The 18,983-nt window shown below is 43.1% G+C and overlaps 1 protein-coding gene and 1 pseudogene across 4 annotated transcripts in view; both read left to right on the top strand.

Annotated features, from left to right (window-relative positions):
* The window catches only part of RCAN2 (regulator of calcineurin 2), a 274,052-nt gene that overhangs the window by 84,938 nt on the left and 170,131 nt on the right, over positions 1–18,983 (top strand). The gene's annotated exons all lie outside the window — the stretch shown is intronic.
* LOC102899482 lies at positions 5,463–13,581 on the top strand (annotated as a pseudogene).

Genomic DNA, 18,983 nt, shown 5'->3' with positions numbered 1-18,983 from the left:
TCTCTAATGTTTTGTATGTGCTGAATAGATACAACGTAAAATTGGCCGCTTTAACCATTTGTAACTGTTAAGTACAGTCACACTGTTGTGCAGCCATCACGAACCAGCCGTCTCTCAGAATGTTTTCACCTTGTAAAACTGAAACTCTATACCATCAAACTGATTCCCCATTCCTTCCTCCCCCCCAGCCCCTGCTAACCTTGATTCTACTTTCTGTCTCTATGACTTTGGTTACTCTCGGTTCTCCAGCTAACTGCAATCATGCCGTATCTGTCCTTTTGTGTCTGGCTTACTTCATTTAGCATCATGTCCTCAAGATGCATTAATGTGGCATGTGCCGGGATTTCTTTCCTTTTTAAGACTGAACGATATTTCTAGTCCCTTCTTATCCGTGGGGCGCACGTTCTAAGGCTCCCGGCGGATGCCCAAAACCACGGATAGTGCTGACCCCTAGAGGTACAATATTTATCCTATACATACATACCTATGGTAACATTTAATTTATAAGTTAGGCACAGTAGGAGATTAATAGTAACTGGTAATAAAGCAGAATAATTGTACAATGTGCTGTAATGAAAGTTATGCAAATATGGTCTCTCTCTCTCTGTCTCTCTCAAAATATTTTGTGCCGCACTCAGCCTCCTTCTGGTGATGGTGTGGGATGAAAACGTGCCCACGTGATGAGATGGGTGAGAGCAATGACATAGACCCTGTGATGTGGTGTGAGGCTGCTGTTGACCTCCTGACTATGTCAGCAGAAGGAGATGCGCTTCCAGGCCTCAGTTGACCATGGGTGACTGAAACCGTGGAAAGCAAAACCGTGGGTAAAGGGAGGGACTGCTGTACTTCATTTGGTGTATCTATTCATCTGTCATCGGGCATTCTCTGTACTTTTAAATAAGCTATATATTGTGTGTGATCTTCCCTGCCACCACAGGCTCTTCTCACTGCTTGATATTTGAAGTAAGTGTCTTCAGAAGTTTAAGGTATTTGTTTATGGTTACGTGGGAAAAAAATGGAATTGCTGATAAGCAAACCTGTCCCTGTTGAACTATAAAACCCGTGAGTTCTCTCCCCAACTCTGTTTCTTACGTGTGCCAGCCACCTTTCTTTTTTGAAAGAGAGAGTGTGAGCGGGGCAGGGGCAGAGAGCGGGAGGGACAGAGGCTCTGAAGTAGGCTCTGCACTGAGAGCAGTGAGCCACATGTGGGGCTAGAACTCACAAATCTGAGCCAAAGTCTGATGCTGAACTGACTGAGCCACCCCGGCACCCCCCCCCCCCCGCCCCAGCCACCTTTCCATGGTAATGATGACCAACGTCATGGATATGAAAGGACTTTGAAAACCACAAATTGACAAATAGCTCAACATCATAGTATCCTTGTTAACATTTGAGTATTTTCCAAACAACATTGTTAAGCTATGTGTGCTTGGATTGTTCAAAGATTTGCTCTTATATAAGGTAGGGTTTTTCACAAAATAAGAAGATCATGTTTCCTACCAACTATTCTTATGAGTCTGCTTCTTATCTGGAACCACACCCAGACGAGGCTTTCAGAAAACATTTGAACACTGTAGTAACAGCCAAGAGATTCCATTTGTAAAAGCTGGTCCGTTCCCAGAACTGGTTAACTATCTTTCAGGCATATGCCTTTCTGCCTTGTGGCCAGAAGGTGGAGACATACGATGTCAAATACCTGATGTGTTGTTTACTATCACGCTTTTTAGCAAATCCTAATCAACTTCAGAAAGAGTGGGGTCTGTTATTGATATATCTCACATCACCTGCTATCTCAAAGCGTTGGGCAAAAATATTTTTTGAACTTTTACATGGAGAAAAATGTGTAAAAGATGAAAGAGAGTAAAACACTGGCATAGTTCCTGGTAGATGACAGGCTCTTTCTGCATAGAGAGGGACCGAGGGAGCTAGTGAGGGAGGAAGAAGGAAAGAGGGAAGGAAGGGAGGGAGGGAAAGAGGGAAGGAAGGCTTTTGAGAGCCTGTTACAGAAGTGCTTTTGGAGAAAATGGTCTAGGACTTGCATGGATACAAACTGCAGTTCATCCCTTTTGGCCTCTCCTCTCTTGACATTGTGGAATGAAAGTATGGAGTCTAGTTGTAAATATCTATAGCATATGTTTTAGAAGTGCATTGCCATACAGATCAATTGAATATATGAATTGAACTGCAGCCAGAAGTGATTAAGTGGTATTTAAAGTCCATAAAGGAATTAAGAAACCTTCGAAAGGCGAATAATAATGTAAGAACAGACTCTGTAATAATATTTCTGGTCTTATTATATAACCTTTATATATCTACTAAACGTAATTTTTAGTTATTGCATTCATATTTGCTCGTAGAGTTGTATACAAAAGCAAGTGAATCAGTAGGATTCTGGGACTGGATGAGAACATTGAAAAATCACTTTAGACTATTCCCTTCCTTTACACAGAATTCCTAATATTTACGAACTGTGTTTCTAAAAACTCCAAGATAACTTTTGCATTCAAATAAATCAACATCTAAGGAATCCATTCTATTTGCATAATTTAAAAGACAGCCGAATGGCAAATGATCTGGGTTTGGATTTTTGTGGTTTGACCTCACCCTATGAAAGTCATGGGCCCTGCAATGTCTCAGGTCCCAAGATCCTAGGTGAGAGTTGGCCCTTTCTTCGCTCCTCTTGATTTTCTGACGTGCAAAAACAACGTGCAGGAGTAAACATGAGGCCAAGCATCCCTAGGAAGGTGGCATTTTTCTTGGGCAAACTACTTCCTGCTCGAAGAAGCAACAACAACAAACCATGCAGAAATGTCGTTCCTTGCCAAGCCCCTAACCGATCCTTTTCCTATTCCTTTTTATCTGGTTGTGCTCGGTCACATAGAGCATCAAATGGAGAGGCCAAGCAAGTGAGTCTCTGCTCTGTGTGGGCTGGCAGCTTTGCTCTCTTTGGCTGGCGGGAACGGTACCCTAACCTTGGTCGCTGCCCTAGGCATCCTAGTGGTAGCACTGAACTTCAATCTGTCACCATTCCCAGAAATAGGAGCAGTGCTGGAATATTCAAAATTAGACACGCTTCCCTCCTAGCAGAATCTTCGGGACATGACGGGCAGCACATCCGGTTCTGCTTTTCCAGCAGAAGGGAGGCCAGGGTGAGCTAATGAGTCACCATCTTCCATAGCAGGACAAAGAGAGCCCGTGTAGCGGGGTGAACAGCTCACCAGCTGGTCCCATCTGCAGCAGGTTGCCACGAAGAGCCTGCAGACATCACAGCTGTTTAGCCTCGTATCGGAGGGCTCTAAACGTGTAAACAGGTACCTGGGCAGAAGAATGTGCAACAGAGCAGTGGGAGCTACCCGTAGGGGAGTAATAGGAACATTGTCAGCGAAAGCTATCTCTTCAAGGCATCGGACACAGGCTGCCTAGGAAACAAGATGTGCCTGATTCCAGAAGGACTCCGACCAGAAAATCCTCAGAAGTTGTTTTATAAACAGCTTCCCTCCTGAGAGAATAATCACGGATTTTGTAAATATCAATCTCGGCATATTGACGACTCTGAAAAATCAAAGCTGCTTCTTCCAGATGAGCGGTTTCCGCGTCGGCTAGTACCATTCCATTTTAATCTCCAATTTCTTGTTTAATTATACTTCTTTGGGACACACAAAGGTTTTAGTTTTATATAGTCCCCCATCAGTATTATTCCTTTTCTTCTCTCTTCCTTTAGAGGCATGCTTCTAAAGATTGGCCCCTCTGTAAGATTATGTAATCTCACCTTTATTTTTTTAATTTTTTGTAGTTTACTTTAAACTACAGTCAATATTACCTTTTTATTTTATTTTATTTTATTTTTTCAATATATGAAGTTTATTGTCAAATTGGTTTCCATACAACACCCAGTGCTCATCCCAACAGGTGCCCTCCTCAATACCCATCACCCACCTTCCCCGCCCTCCCACCTCCCATCAACCCTCAGTTTGTTCTCAGTTTTTAAGAGTCTTTTATGCTTTGGCTCTCTTCCACTCTAACCTCTTTAATATTACCTTTTTAAAAAGAGAGAGAGAAAGAGCGTGTGCGCGTGCGTGAGTCGGGGAGAGGCAGAGAGAGAGAGAAGGAGAGACTCCCAAGCAGTCTTCACGCTGTCAGCACGGAGCCCGAAGTGGGGCTCAGTCCTACGAACCATGAGATCATGATGTGAGCCGAGATCAAGAGTTGAACGCCTAACCTGGGTCACCCTGGCGCCCCTCACCTTTCTTTTTATCTAGTACTGTTAAATTACCCATGCATCAGAAATTCTCAGGAATCGCCTGAAGAGGCACCTTGGGAACTTTGGCATCTCTGTAGGCCAGTGGGTCTAAACCTCACCTACATCCCATTTCCCTGGCTTCTAGTTAAAATCTGCAGGCCCCACCCTAGTTAAAATCTGTAGGCCCCACCCTTAAGGATTCTGCTTCAGTAGGTCCGCTGAGGGCCCTGAGCATTTGTCTGTCTAACAGGTTCCGAGGACATGCTAATTTTGAGGCTACGGGTCCAGGGACCACACTTGGGAGAACCACAGCTGTAGGTCAAGGTATGGGTTTCCAAACTTGGTTGCACATGAAGTCGCCTAAATAACTTATGACAAATACAAACTTCCTGACCCTGTCACAAAGCTGGATATCAACAAATACAAAATTAAAATGATATAAAATTATCACTCCTGAAGTGGATTCCTTTCCCCCAAACTCCACCGCTATTTCAAAAATCCTCATCCTTCAAGGTCTAGTGCCCTGTCCATGAAGCAGTTCCCGGCAACAAGAATGCTTTTGTTCTTCTGAACAATCAGACTACTGTATTTGTCCTGTCCTTACTACTCTTTGAATGTGGACTTTTTAAAGAGGGATGCTTTGCCTGAGTCTTCTTGAAATTCTCCTTGGAGACTTAGATAAAGCAGCTGTTTAAAACGGTCTAAATCATTACTTTGTTGTTTCTCATGAGAAATCCAAGTTTCATTTCTTACTGAGATCTTTTATTTGAGTGGTTGCTACCTGTTTGAGGAAAGATATATTTTAAAAATCAGCAGCATATACTGCCATTGGCTCTTGACTGCATTAGTTTTGATCCTGTTTTCATGTAAATCTGACTATGCTGAGGATGCTAAAAGGGACCTCTTACTGTGTTGTGTTTCTGCACCTTGGCCTTTATCTCCTTGGCTGCCTCCTCCCTGTTCCCCACCCCACTGGCAGTCTATGGCTGCTTGACCAAACAGTCCAGTGATAAAAGTTCATGAGGAAAAGAGCCGTTGAATATTTTTCTGGTACTGGGACACAATGCCGTCTCACTCCCATGCTCCAGGAGCTCAGACTTTGGGGTTTAAAATTTTTTTTTGTTTATTTATTTATTTTGCAAGAGAGAGAGAGAGAGAGAGAGAGAGAGCAGGAGAGGGGCAGAGAGAGACAGAGAGAGAGAGGGAGGGAGAGAGAGAATCCCAAGCGGGCTCTGCACTGTCAGCACAAAGCTTGATGTGGGGCTTGAACTCACGAACCATGAGATCATGACCTGAGCTGAAACCAAGAATCAGATGCTTAACCTACTGAGCCACCCAGGCTCCCCATGAGACTTTGGGGTTTTAGGGTCAACTTTAGAGGTCTCTGTCACCTTTAGTGGACAGTGGAGGTCAGAGGACTTAGTTTTTGGATATTTGTTCCTGAATCCCCCCATACCTAATTGTATACCTAGTCTCCAAATGAAATACGGTGATTTTTATTTCAGAGAAACCATCAGCTACTTGTCTAGTTTTTTGAAACATGATGGGAATAAAGCATAAAGTAGAAGGGATTAAAATGCCGTTATTTACACTGAAAGTTCACTGATAATTTGTAGCCAAGTCATTCAAGGAGGTGGCCTCTAAAAGTGTGAAGTGTGTCTTTTAAAGCGTTCACAGACAACTTACGTTAAAGCAAAGGGTTTACTAAAAGCAGAGCACAAGACCTGTTTCTCTCTTGAGTCTTATATGAACATGAACAGAAAGAGTGGATGGAAACATTTGTTTCAAATTGCTATAAACCTCAAGCAGCCGTCCCTGGTCTCCCATCAAAATCATTAATGCTGTGAAGGCTGAGATCAGTGAGGACTGGACCAAAGGTTTATGGCTTTGATAAGCGTATTTGAAGCCTAAGAAAGAAATGAAACAGACCAAGAAATATCTGCCAGAATTTAATGAGATTTGGAGCAATGACTTTATTTGAGAAAATTACATATCTATCTTTATTTTTTTTTTACTTTGAGTATGCACGGAGACTCTCATATCCAAATTTCCCAAGCCTGTTATAAGATGGTAGTATGAATCTTTGCAGATTAAATTTACTGATATGCCATCTTTTATTGCAAAATAGGTTGCATCCAGCTATTGTGTAATTTTTGCAATTAATTTTTTGTAATTAATTACACTCATGAGATCATAACTGGTTTTCTTTAGAAGAAAGAACTGCTCAGAATTTGGGGAAGTGGGTGCTTTTACCCCTGGTATGTGGAAAAGGAAATAATATCTGTGGTACAGTCTTGTAGGGGGTTGTGTGTGTGTGTGTGTGTGTGTGTGTGTGTGCGCGCGTGTTTCTATAGATTTCCATGGGGAAGCGGATATAACAATGTGGGAAGCAGTGTGCCCAGTGTATCTCAGATTTCCTAGACCCTGCCCTCCATTTTACTGCCAGGTTAGCCTTTTTTTTCTGCCTTTGCAACATTTAACATCTGATAGTTTGTTTGTATTAGAAAGAAATTGACAGATTCAAAACCGATATATTCGATGTATATCAAAGAACTACATTTCTAAACTGTATTAAAAGTATACTTATTTCGTGGATTCTATTTAAATTTCTAGAGTAATTTCTATTCCAAGCCACATTTAAGAATTGAATATATAGCTAGTAAGGTACTCTAGACCAGGCCGGAGGGTCATTGTGAACAAAAGCAGGGTTTCGAGAACAGCTTTCACGAGCAGATCCCAAATAACATAAGCAAAAGTATAGTACTCACTTTATAGCAAATTACCTTTGTATAGCACCTTAGATATAAATACTTAGTGGTTATGAAGTTATAAAGATTAATATTTCAAGCAGTGTGGTCTGTGATCAAAAGAGTAACAATATCCCCTTCCAGATCACCTCCTCTGAGATTATACCACTACCCCCATACCCTGCCCTAAAACACAAATACCAAGTAGCAAATCCTCTCCTCAGAGGCCCAGAACACTTGCTCGCTGTGCAGCAGGATACAATTATCTTGGGAGGTTTTTGTAAACTTTTTCTGTGCATGTAAAAGTTTTGCTACTATTAATAATTCTCTCTGTGTGAAGATCTATTTTAAAGAGTGTGGGAGCAGGGAAGGGTAGGTAGGAATGAAAAATACATTCTAGATACCACCCTTTAATGGTACATCCCACTAACCTAAATCTAGCCAGCAGGCCTTTGAAAAGCTAAACATCCAAGGTCAAGAACTGCCCAGCAGCCGGAGCTTGCAGAATTATTTTTTATTGCAACACACACACACACACACACACACACACACACACACACGGACACTTATCTAGACACACAACACACATGTAAAATATTTTTTTTAGCACATAGTAAGTGCTGGGTAACTAAGTGCTGGTTGGTAGGCTGAATCCAGTTCTTTCAAGTTTCTGGGTTTTGTACTCAAACTTCTGCTACTTCAGCATTTCAGATACATTCATTCCTAATATGTTAGTGGCAACATTACCAAGTTCCCCAAATCACAAGCACTGTTTTCCAGAGCTTTCTTATTTATTTATTTATTTATTTATTTATTTATTTATGCGTCTGTCCACAAGCTTCCACCTCATTATAAGGGCGAAGTCTCAGGCATCCGACTTCTCTGGGCTCTGCTGGGAGTGGAAGAAAGACATCTGACTTGACGATGAGTATTTTCATTGTCCAGTGAATCAGTATATGTATATTTACCATTAAAGCCGTTTGCCACGTGCCTGAAGATGTGCTAATGATTGTGGAGGATTTGGAAAGCCTCAGGGACATGTTCAAGCAGAAATTAAAGTGACACCCACTACCTCTGCTTGCACAGTTCACAAGTTACTTTGAAACTGACCTGAGCATACTCAGACTGGGGGCCGCACGCACGGACCAGCCTCCTGCACTACACAAGTCAAAGGCAGGCAGGCACACCTCCTCCTGGGGATAGGTTTGGGGCATCTTGTGCGGCTTTTTTTTCCTCTCTGCACTTCTTCTTACCTTTGATAATTAGAGCTCGTGGGGAAAGGCACCCAAATCTCGACCCTCTTTCCAAAACTCAAAGGAAACTCTTGGGGGGCACTGGCAATGAATGGCCCAGTTGCAGGGATGGGCAACACCTTCCCCAAAACCAAAGCGGAAAGAGATAAGACTGTGGGCTGGTTCCTGCCTGAGTCATTAAGGACAGAGGAGGAAAGGTGATTCTGGAGCCAGGAGGTTCTGATCCGAAACTGTGGGCAAACTCGTGCTGCAGGAAGTGTTCTGTGTGGGAGCAGTAGTTGCCTGCTGATGCCGGGAAGCATGGCTGAGTTTTGTCCCTCTGATTATCCTGGGTGACGGTTCTTGGAATCTAGTTGTAAGAGGATCACTAGGAAACTTGCTAAAAAACTGAGTTCTCTGTCTTTTCACAGAGTTTCTGTTACAGTGGCCTAGAATTGGGCTCAGAAAGGTGCATGTTTAACAACCATCATGGGTGTTTCTCCCGCCGGTGGTCGGTGGAGGAGGTATTTTAAGAAGTGCCACCGGCCATAGAGAATAGGGTCCAAGGCAGAGAGAAGCCTTTCTTTTCTTACAAATATTGGTCATTTTTTTTTTCTTGAAAATGGCCAGTACCACCTTTTCGCTGCACTGCTATGGGATAGTGGCCACGGGAGCCCTGAGCCAGGTCTCCCCTACATGCAGTGGGGCATGGACAATGCCTGGGATTTCTGGGCCACAGGAATAGATGCCGATGTGAGGGCAGGGGCAAGAGAAAGAAAGAAGCAATGAAAAGCATCAACTGTCAGGAACTAATGGGAGAAACTGATTCCCAGGCAGGGCAGTGCTGCCTTCACCTCTGAGAGCAACCAGTCATGTCTCCCCGATGTTAGCATTCTGGTTCAAGATAAATGGTAGTTGAGGATGAGAGGGGTGGGCAATGAGCTTTCTTGGAAGTCTGGATTCAGTGGACTTGAGTAAGTACCCAGGAGAGTGGATGACCATGCCAGGTAGAGAAACCAGTGAAAACCAGGCAGCCCTCCCAGTGGAGGTGATCGCATGAACAGGCAAGGTAGAGAAGAAATTCCAGTTTTTGGCAGAATACATAAAGATGGGAAACCAACAATTAGAGGTGGATACCAGAGGTGGAATCCAGAACCTGGAGGAAATTTCCAGACGCAGGACATTTGTTTTTGGCTAGAAGATAGCGGGTGGGATATAGGATTGCTGAGTTGCCTCGTGTATTCCAGGAACAGGAGTGTTCACTTTGGAGTTACCCTCATGCGGTGGTTCGAATTGTGCCCCACCTCCAAAGGTAGGTCCATTCAGAACCTGTGAACGGGGCTTTATTTGATAAAAGTGTCATTGCAAATATAATTAAGTTAAAGATCTCAAGATAAGATCCTCCTGGATGAGGGTGAGCCCCACATCCAATGACAAGTGTCCTGAGAAGAGGAAAGGAGAAGGGGAGAACGCAGAAGAGAAGGTGATAGGAATATGGTGGCAGGGATTGGAGTGATGTGTCTGCAGGTCAGGGCACATCCAGGACGGCCAGCAGCCACAGGAGCTAGGAGAGAGGCTTGGAAAGGGACTGTGCCCTGAAGCCTCCAGAAGGAACCAACCTTGCCAGCACCTTGATTTCACACCTCTGGCTTCCAAAACTGTGAGAGAATGCATTTCTGTTGTTGGAAAGCACTGAGTTTGTGGTAATTTGCAACCCTAGGAAACAAACACATCTTTTCCGCCGTTCTCGATGTTATAGATTTGGGCAACCTGGCGTTCTGCTTTGAAAATGCAAGTATCTCAGGGAGTTAAGTGTTTATTATTTGTCATGCAGAAGAAGTTTTGTTAACTAAACATTTTACTCCTAATGACCTAGGAAAGAGAAATAGTTGTGAGTTATTCCCAGGGGTTGGGGGAGAAAAATCGGAGAATTGGAATCAAACACTTCTACTTTAGGCATATTTTGTTACTAGCTGTTTGACCATGGGAAAGTCACTTAACCTCTCTGAAAATTAGTTTCGATATCTATAAGATGAGAATTTTTTTTTTAATTTTTTTTTCAACGTTTTTTATTTATTTTTGGGACAGAGAGAGACAGAGCATGAATGGGGGAGGAGCAGAGAGAGAGGGAGACACAGAATTGGAAACAGGCTCCAGGCTCCGAGCCATCAGCCCAGAGCCCGATGTGGGGCTCGAACTCACGGACCGCAAGAGCGTGACCTGACTGAAGTCGGACGCTTAACCGACTGCGCCACCCAGGCGCCCCTATAAGATGAGAATTTTAATGCTGCTGCAATATAAGGAATCAGTAAGACAGGCCCTGTCAAGCTGTTTGTAAAACCTTGGGCAATTATATGAACGTATAATAGCATTTGTTTTGTGGCAGGGAACGCTTTTAGGAGGAAGAGCTGCTTAGATTTATAGAAAAGGTTGGCCTGGAACGAAGCGGAAGACAAGGGCAGGTAGCCCCAAACCTCTGCTATGAAATGTTTCCTGGTCTAATGAAAAAAGAAGGGATTTCAAATGTACCCCAGGACATATCGTTCTTCCTGGTCCAGGAACACTTTACATGAAAAGGGCTCTGGCCAACTGATCTGGAACCCTAACATGGTGTTTAATACAATGTCTGTGAAGAAGAAAAATGTAGTTGAGGTGCCAAATTAATATCGAGACCAACTTTGCAACTGGATCCACCTCTCGGTTAGTGACATGCTGTTGGGAGTGTCAGTGTTAAGTGACATCTTAGTGCCCTGAGTTTATGTAGCTTCTAAAGGTACTGTGTTCATGCATAAAGAATGTTTGGGTTTTTTAATATTGATTTATTTTTGAGAAAGAGACAAAGTGCAAACAGAGGAGGAGCAGAGAGAGAAGGAGACACAGAATCTGAAACAGGCTCCAGGCTCTGAGCTGTCAGCACAGAGCCTGACGCGGAGCTCGAACTGGTGAACCGTGAGATCATGACCCTTAACCGACTGAGCCACCCAGGTGCCCCGGAATGTTTTTGGTTCTATAACAGTGTTTCTCAAACCCGAGCAGTGTGCAGACACTTGGAAAAGGAAAACAAAATGTCTAGGCTTCAATTTAATAGTTTTCACAATGTGCTACCTGAGTGAATACAACACAAAGCTAAACGGGCACAGGGCGTCCATGAACGCCATGCTGGCTCTCCAGATTGTGCTGAGCAGGGACCACACGGAAGCAACTCTACCTAAGGGCCCTGCAGTTGGCGTTGATCTTGGCACCACCTGCTCTTGTGTGGGTGTCTTCCGGCACAGGAAGGTGGAAATGATCAGGGAAATCAAACCACCCCCAGTTATGTCACCCTTAGTGACACCAAACCATTGATTGATCCAGTCGCAATGAATCCCAGCAACACAGTTTTTGATGCCAAGCACCTGATTGGACATAGATTCGATGATGCTGTTGTCCAGTCCGATAGGAAGCATTGGCCCTTCATGGTGGTGAATGATGCTGGCAGGCCCAAAGTCCAAGCAGAATACAAGGGAGAGACAAAACTGTTTCTATCCAGAAGAGATGTCCTCTCTGGTTTTGACAAAGATGAAGGAAATTGCAGAGGCCCACCTCGGGAAGACTGTTCCCAAGACTGTTGTCGCAGTACCTACTTACTTCAGTGGTGCTCAGCGTCAAGCTAGCAATGATGCTGAACTGTTGCAGGCCTCAGTGTACTCAGATTCATCAATGAACCAACTGCTGTGGCTGTTGCTTATGGCTTAGACAAAAAGGTTGGAGCTGAAAGGAATGTGCTCATATTAGACTTCGGAAGTGGCGCTTTTGATGTGTCAGCTCTCACTATTGAAGATGGGATCCTTGGGGTGAAATCTACATCTGGAGACACCCACTTAGGTGAAAAAGACTTTGACAACCGAATGGTCAACCATTTTATTGCAGAGTTCAAGTGTAAATGTAAGAAGGACATCAGCGAGAACAAGAGGGCAGTCCGTCACCTCCATACTGCTCGCAAATGTGCTAAGCATATACTTTCTTCCAATACCCAGGCCAGTGTTTTTTTTTTTAATTTTTTAACGTTTATTTATTTTTGAGAAAGAGACAGAGCATGAACGGGGGAGGGGCAGAGAGAGAGGGAGACACAGAATCGGAAGCAGGCTCCAGGCTCTGAGCCATCAGCCCAGAGCCCGACGCGGGGCTCGAACTCATGGACCGCGAGATCGTGACCTGAGCTGAAGTCGGACGCTCAACCGACTGAGCCACCTAGGCGCCCCCCAGCACCCAGGCCAGTATTGAGAGTGATTCTTTGTATGAAGGAATCAACTTCTATACCTCTATTACTCATGCCCAGTTTGAAGAATTAAGTGCTGACCTGTTCCACGGCACCCTGGACCCTGTAGAAAAAGCCCTTTGGGATGCCAAACTAGACAAGTCTTGGATCCATGATATTGTCCTGGTGGGTGGTTCTATCCATATTCCCAAGTTCATAGACTTCTTCAAGACTTCTTCAGTGGAAAGGAACTGAATAAGACCATCAACCCTGATGAGGCTGTTGCTTATGATGCAGCTGCCCAGGCAGCCATTCTTTCTGGAGAAATATATGAAAATGTTCAAGATTTGCTGCTGTTGAATGTCACTCCTCTTTCTCTTGGCATTGAAACTGGCAGAGGAGTCATGACTGACTTATCAAGGGCAATACCACCATTCCTACCCCTTTCCTAAGATTGAAGTCACTTTTGATATTGATGCTAATGGCATCCTCAGGGTCTCTGCTGTGGATAAGAGCACAGGAAAAGAGAAGGAGATTGCCATCACAAAGGACAAGGGCTGCTTGAGCAAGGGAGACATTGAACTCATGGTCCAGGAAGCCGAGAAGTACAAAGCTGAAGATGAGATGCAGTGGGACAAAGTGTCTTCCAAGAATTCACTTGAATCTCACACATTCAACATGAAAGCAACCATTGAAAATGAAAAACTTCAGGGCAAAATCAACAATGAGGACAAACAGAAGATTCTTGACAAGTGTAATGAAGTCATCAACTGGCTTGATAAGAACCAGACTGCTGATAAGGAAGAATTTGAACATAGCAGAAAGAGCTAGAGAAAGTCTGCAACCCCATCACGACCAAGCTGTACCAGAGCGCAGGAGGCGTGCTGGGAGGAATGTTTTGGGGCTTCCCTGGTGGTGGAGCTCCCCCATCTGGTGGTGCCTCCTCTGTGCCCACCATTGAAGAGGTTGATTAAGCCAACCTGAGAATAGGTCTAGCATTGTTCTGCATGAGACGTTTGAAGGACCCAAATTGGTAGCAAATGCCATGGAAGTTTTTTTTTTTTTTTTTTTTTTTTAATTTTTTTTAACGTTTATTTATTTTTGAGACAGAGAGAGACAGAGCATGAATGGGGGAGGGTCACAGAGAGAGGGAGACACAGAATCTGAAACAGGCTCCAGGCTCTGAGCTGTCAGCACAGAGCCCGACGCGGGGCTCGAACTCATGGACCTCGAGATCGTGACCTGGCTGAAGTCGGACGCTTAACCGACCGAGCCACCCAGGCGCCCCACCATGGAAGTTTTAAAGTCAAGCTGCTGTAGTAAATAAACTAGGCATCCTTGATACTTGAATATGGAATGTGTGTGCAGGGGAAGGAAATAAACATTGCACTTTATAAGCACTGTATGGTAAGTGGAAAATGCAATGTCTTAAATAAAACTGTATTTAAAATCGGCACCAAAAATAAAATAAAATAAATAGGCACAGAGTCCCTATACTTGTTGCTTTCATATAGGCCAAACATTAAATACAATCAAAACTAAAAACAACCACTATAAAACACTGGCTAATTTAGTGTGACTGATGATATTCTTTGCTAGTTGATTCACTGATCACAATGTGAACTGGGTACTGAATGCTGACTCAAGTTCTTTGGAGTTTGGCATGCCCCATATTCTCCAGGACTTTCTCTCTCGGAAGTTCTGCAAACCCTAATTGGTGCAGCAGGCTGTACAAATACATCTATTACATTTGACTTGTTTCTTTTCTCATTAGTCTGTGAGAATGAGTAGCAGCCGTGTCAACCCTGCAGACATAAAAATAAATGCCAGTATGGGCTCTGGTCATCTGTGATGTACCATGATCGTCCAGATGATCCAGAAGATGTCAATATTACTGTGTTAAGGTTGTCATCTAAATGAAGACACCACATTAAACATTCTCATAGTAGTAGCCATGGACCACTTTGAATACATCTTTGGAACTCTGTCAACTCACCACAGCTTAGAAACACTGGTTTATACAGAACCTGGGCTTAATATATGAATTATGTTTTTTCATTTTACATTTATTACAAATATAATAGATATTCACTGTAGACATTTCAGAAAATTGAAATAATTCAAAAAATAAAATAAACACTATAATGCCATCATGCAGAGAAAAGGCACCGTTAACATTTAAATATCTTTTGTTTCACTATGCAAATACATGTGTATGCATATCGTTCTGTACCCTACTGAAGAACTTTTTTTCACTTAGCAAAGCACTGAGGGCAGCTTTCCAGATTACTAAATATTCTCCTACAATAACATTTTGATTGCCTTCAATTCGTCAATTCTTGGTGTCTGTCAGAATGTTCTTAATTGAATATTTAGATTGTTTCCAGTTTTCTGCCATCATAAATTATGCTGTGATAAATGAGCTTATTCCTGAGTTTTGTTACTCATGAATAATGAGTCTATTTACTCGTGGGATATTGTCCTAGTATTAGAACTCCTACCTGAAAGAGAATGCAAAATTTAAAAGATTTGTGCACATACTAATTTTATGAATCAAATATGTTAAAATAAAGACGTGGTGGTGATAACTCATAGCTGGATGAGGACGCATGGCTTAGGTGATTGTGAAAAATGATTGGTTCATTATTGGTACTCTGGGACAGAGAAAGCTGACTTAAAATGAAAACTTTTTAATATCATAGGGCAGTAATTTATTTGCATATAAAGGGCCTATTATTATTGTTTTAAATGAATGAATACATGATTTTTTCTCTTACTTTTTTGGAAATAATTATAAACTCAGAAGAAGTTGCAAACATAGTACAGAGAGATCCCCTGTACCCTTCCTTCAGCTTTCCCCAGAGGTAGCATGTTACTTAACTATGGTACGTTATCAGAACCAGGATATTGATATTGGGATTATACTATTAACTAGATTATAGAGCTTACTCAGATTTTACCAATTTCTATTTATTTTTTAAATTTTTTTTTAACGTTTACGTATTTTTGAGAGAGACAGAGCATGAGCAGGAGAAGGGCAGAGAAAGAAGGAGACACAGAACTGGAAGCAGGCTCCAGGCTCTGAGCTGTCAGCAAAGAGCCCAGCGCAGGGCTCGAACTCGCCAGTGGTGAGATCATGACCTGGGCTGAAGTTGGATACTTAACCGACTGAGCCATGCAGGTGCCCAGATTTTACCAAATTTTACATCTATTCACTGTGTGTGTGTGTGTGTGTGTGTGTGTGTGTGTGTGTGTGTGTTGTTCTATGAAATTGTCTCATTTGTGGACATTCTCCTTAGAGAACTGTTCCATCATCACTACATGGGAACTCCCTTCGACGATCCTTTCCGGCCTCCCCTTCCCCTCACTCCCTGGAAATCATTGTTCTGTTCCCCACCTCTATAATTTTGTCATTTTTAGAACGTTACATGAATGAAGCCACACTAGGGCATTTGTTGTGAAACACAGTAACTTCAACAAGCCTGGGAAGTATGCCCTAGGTTTCTGTTTACTCTTTGGCCATCAAGGTTGTTGTAGCTGAGATCAGAAGGAAGAGATGTCTCTTTGACATCATTGTAACGAACAAAAATCCCCTAAAAGCTAGAAATGTATTCTATTCAGTTTCGTATCTCTGTCATCCCGGGTGATAACTCATTATATGTAATAGCCTATAAGGAACAATACCTGAAGCGATCAGAATCGACACGAGCTGTAGATTCATCAGCTTCACCATGCCACTGGACACCCTCGCATCTCAACCCTGCCTGGCACCTCGCACAGTGCCAGGCAGGTGTTGGCATGTCTTAGTCAGCTTGGGCTGCTATCACAAAAATACCATAGATGGGATGGCTTAAACAACAAACAAGTATTTCTGACAACTCTGGAGGCTTCTAAGTCCAAGATCAAGGTGCTGGCAGATCCGGGGTTTGGTGAGGGCCCCCTTCTTGGTTTGCAGATGGTTGTACTCTTGCTGTGTCCTCACATGGTGGAGAGCAGAGACATGGAGCGAGCTCTTGTGTCCCCTCCTTAAAAGGATACTAATCCCATTCACGAGGGCTCCACCCTTTGGCTTATTTCCCAAAGACTTCACCTCCTAATATTATCCTATTTGGGGTGTGGTTTCAAAATATGCACTTTGGGGGGACACAGGCATTGATTCCATGTCGAGGCACCAGATAAATGTCTTTTGAATGAATGAGGCATTATTGTCTCTCTTTTACGGTTCCTCTGGCCCAAATCCCAGAAGTCTGTAGGCCTTCTGTGTGGTATTCTCACAGCTAAGCACGAATAAGATGTGCATCCTTTACAATTCTGAACACCATGTTAACAAACCCTGGAGCAGTAACCCTCAGTGCAATGCCGTGGAATAAAGAAATCCAGTCTACGTTTGGTCTTACTGCTTCTACCGACCTTACATTTAATCTTCTCTTCTTAATACAAGTGATTCTAAACCTATGCCCAAGATCCAGACAAGAAACATAGGGAGAGAATGTGGAATTCAATCACGGAGCAAAGACGTTAGGTGAATCTAATTGAGGGGGAAAAGAAACTAGCTGCAACTTGGTTAAAGGAGCAGAATTTCTTCTCCCTAAATTAGGTGATAAAACACTGAAATAAGCGAATGATAAAAATTGGTGTAAGGCATAACTAGAAGTATATTCAATATGCAGGGCTCCGAAACTAACTCCAACTGGAAGAACTGGGCATTGGGTCCCCTGCTGACATAGCTCACAGAACTAAACAGTTAGAAAGACACCAGCTTGTTCATCTGGAATCTGGGCAGAATCAGCTTTGAAACACAGTGCCCGGATCCCATGGCTAGATACTGAATTTGACAGATAAATGTGTCACAGTCCTGAATCTTTGACCCAGAGAACATGGCACCCCTGGTGGGTAAATGTTTCTTCCCAAATTGGGAAAATGACTTTACAACCCACGGAAGATGCTAAAGGAAGCAGAGAGATGATGAAATGAGCCAACCTCCGTAGCCCTAATGCTTCTCTGCTAAGTTTAGGAATGCATCTTGCCATCAGTTTTATTTGCGGTTAGACGCTATTAAAGGTGTCGGAAATGGTCTGTCATAATATTGCAGAATTAGCCTTGACGTTTGATTTGAAATGTGTAATTAATATTAGACGTATTAGTTTATTTCGAGAGGGGTACAATACCTTGATTACATATGTACATTGTTTTTTACCTATTTAAGAGATCAGCCTTGAGCACAGCTGATTCTTCCCCGTTGTAGCATTTTCTCCATCTGGTTCTCAGGATCCTACCTTGCCCGAGGCCTGTGCTATAGCCACTTTGCTGATTTGTCTTCCTCTGTTCAACCTCAAGTTGGAGTGTTCGGACTCGGCCTTGGCTCTACCTTTCCACTCTCCCTAGCCCCATCCCATCTCACAGCATAAACACCACGGATGCACTGGTGACCCTCCAATGCACGTATCTGACCTGGATCTTCGTCTGCTCTTTGGCATCCCTGCTCCCGTCAAGGCCTCGCAAACCTTGTAGACCTAAGCCCAATTCATGACCCATACCACCGCCACCCGATCACGACCCCTGGCAGTTTCTTTCCCTTAAGGGTTCCCCATCTCAGGAGATAGCAAGAAACTCTTCCTTTTAGTTGTTCACGCCAAAATTCTTACAGTCATCCATGACGCTTCCCTTTTTCTCATGAGGCACAACCAGTCTTATCAGGGAATGCGTTCACTGCTTCTTCAAAGCACATGATTGCTACCATTTTCCATTTCCACTATCTCCACTGTTTCTACCCTCGTGGATCCACACCACCATCATTTCTTACCTGTATTACTGCGACTGCCTATTAGATAGTCTTCCTTTTTTGCTCTAGTCCCCCACACATGAATGAAGGAGATCCTGTTTAAAAGGTAAGGCAGATCCCGTCTCCCCAATGCTCAAAACCCTCCGCTGGCTCCCATTTCATTAAAGACAAAAGCAAAAGTCTTAACAGTATCCCACAAGGCCCCATGTGACCTACTTTTTATATAGAAAATGTAAAAGAAAAAGGAAAATAGAGGGCATGAATAAAAAGTGTAGCAGTCTCTCAGGCAGAGAAGAACTTCCGCTTATCTGTTGAGATCCTAAAGAATCAGTTATACATAGCCCATATCTATAATAAGAAATCTCCAACGTGAGTCTGAATGTCCTGACTTTTGGACCAGTTTTTATCCATTGGACCGTGTTCAATAATTCTACCACACCCTGCTTTTATTCTTCCAGCATGGCCAGCCACATTTTGAACTAATAAGTCATAAATGTGGAGCTGGCATAGGCACTAATGAAAAGTAATGCAGGACTTATTCAGCACATTTTAATTTACGCAAATGCCAAATCGTAGAAGCTCCGCTGACGTCTCTCGGTTAAGACCTGTGTATAAAGAACTTATTTCGGAACCTTTTTGTCTAGATTTACTGCTGCTGACGAATAGAGTTCTTGAATTCTAGAGTGCTCAGCACCTGTCAAGGACTTAAATCTGATCACTGCTAATAACAACAGCGTATCACTTC

The sequence above is a fragment of the Felis catus genome, chromosome B2, assembly GCF_018350175.1.
Source record: "Felis catus isolate Fca126 chromosome B2, F.catus_Fca126_mat1.0, whole genome shotgun sequence".
Classification (NCBI taxonomy): Eukaryota; Metazoa; Chordata; class Mammalia; order Carnivora; family Felidae; genus Felis; species Felis catus.
Note: the sequence above shows the minus strand (reverse complement) of the source record. Positions and strands in the feature narration are given on the sequence as shown.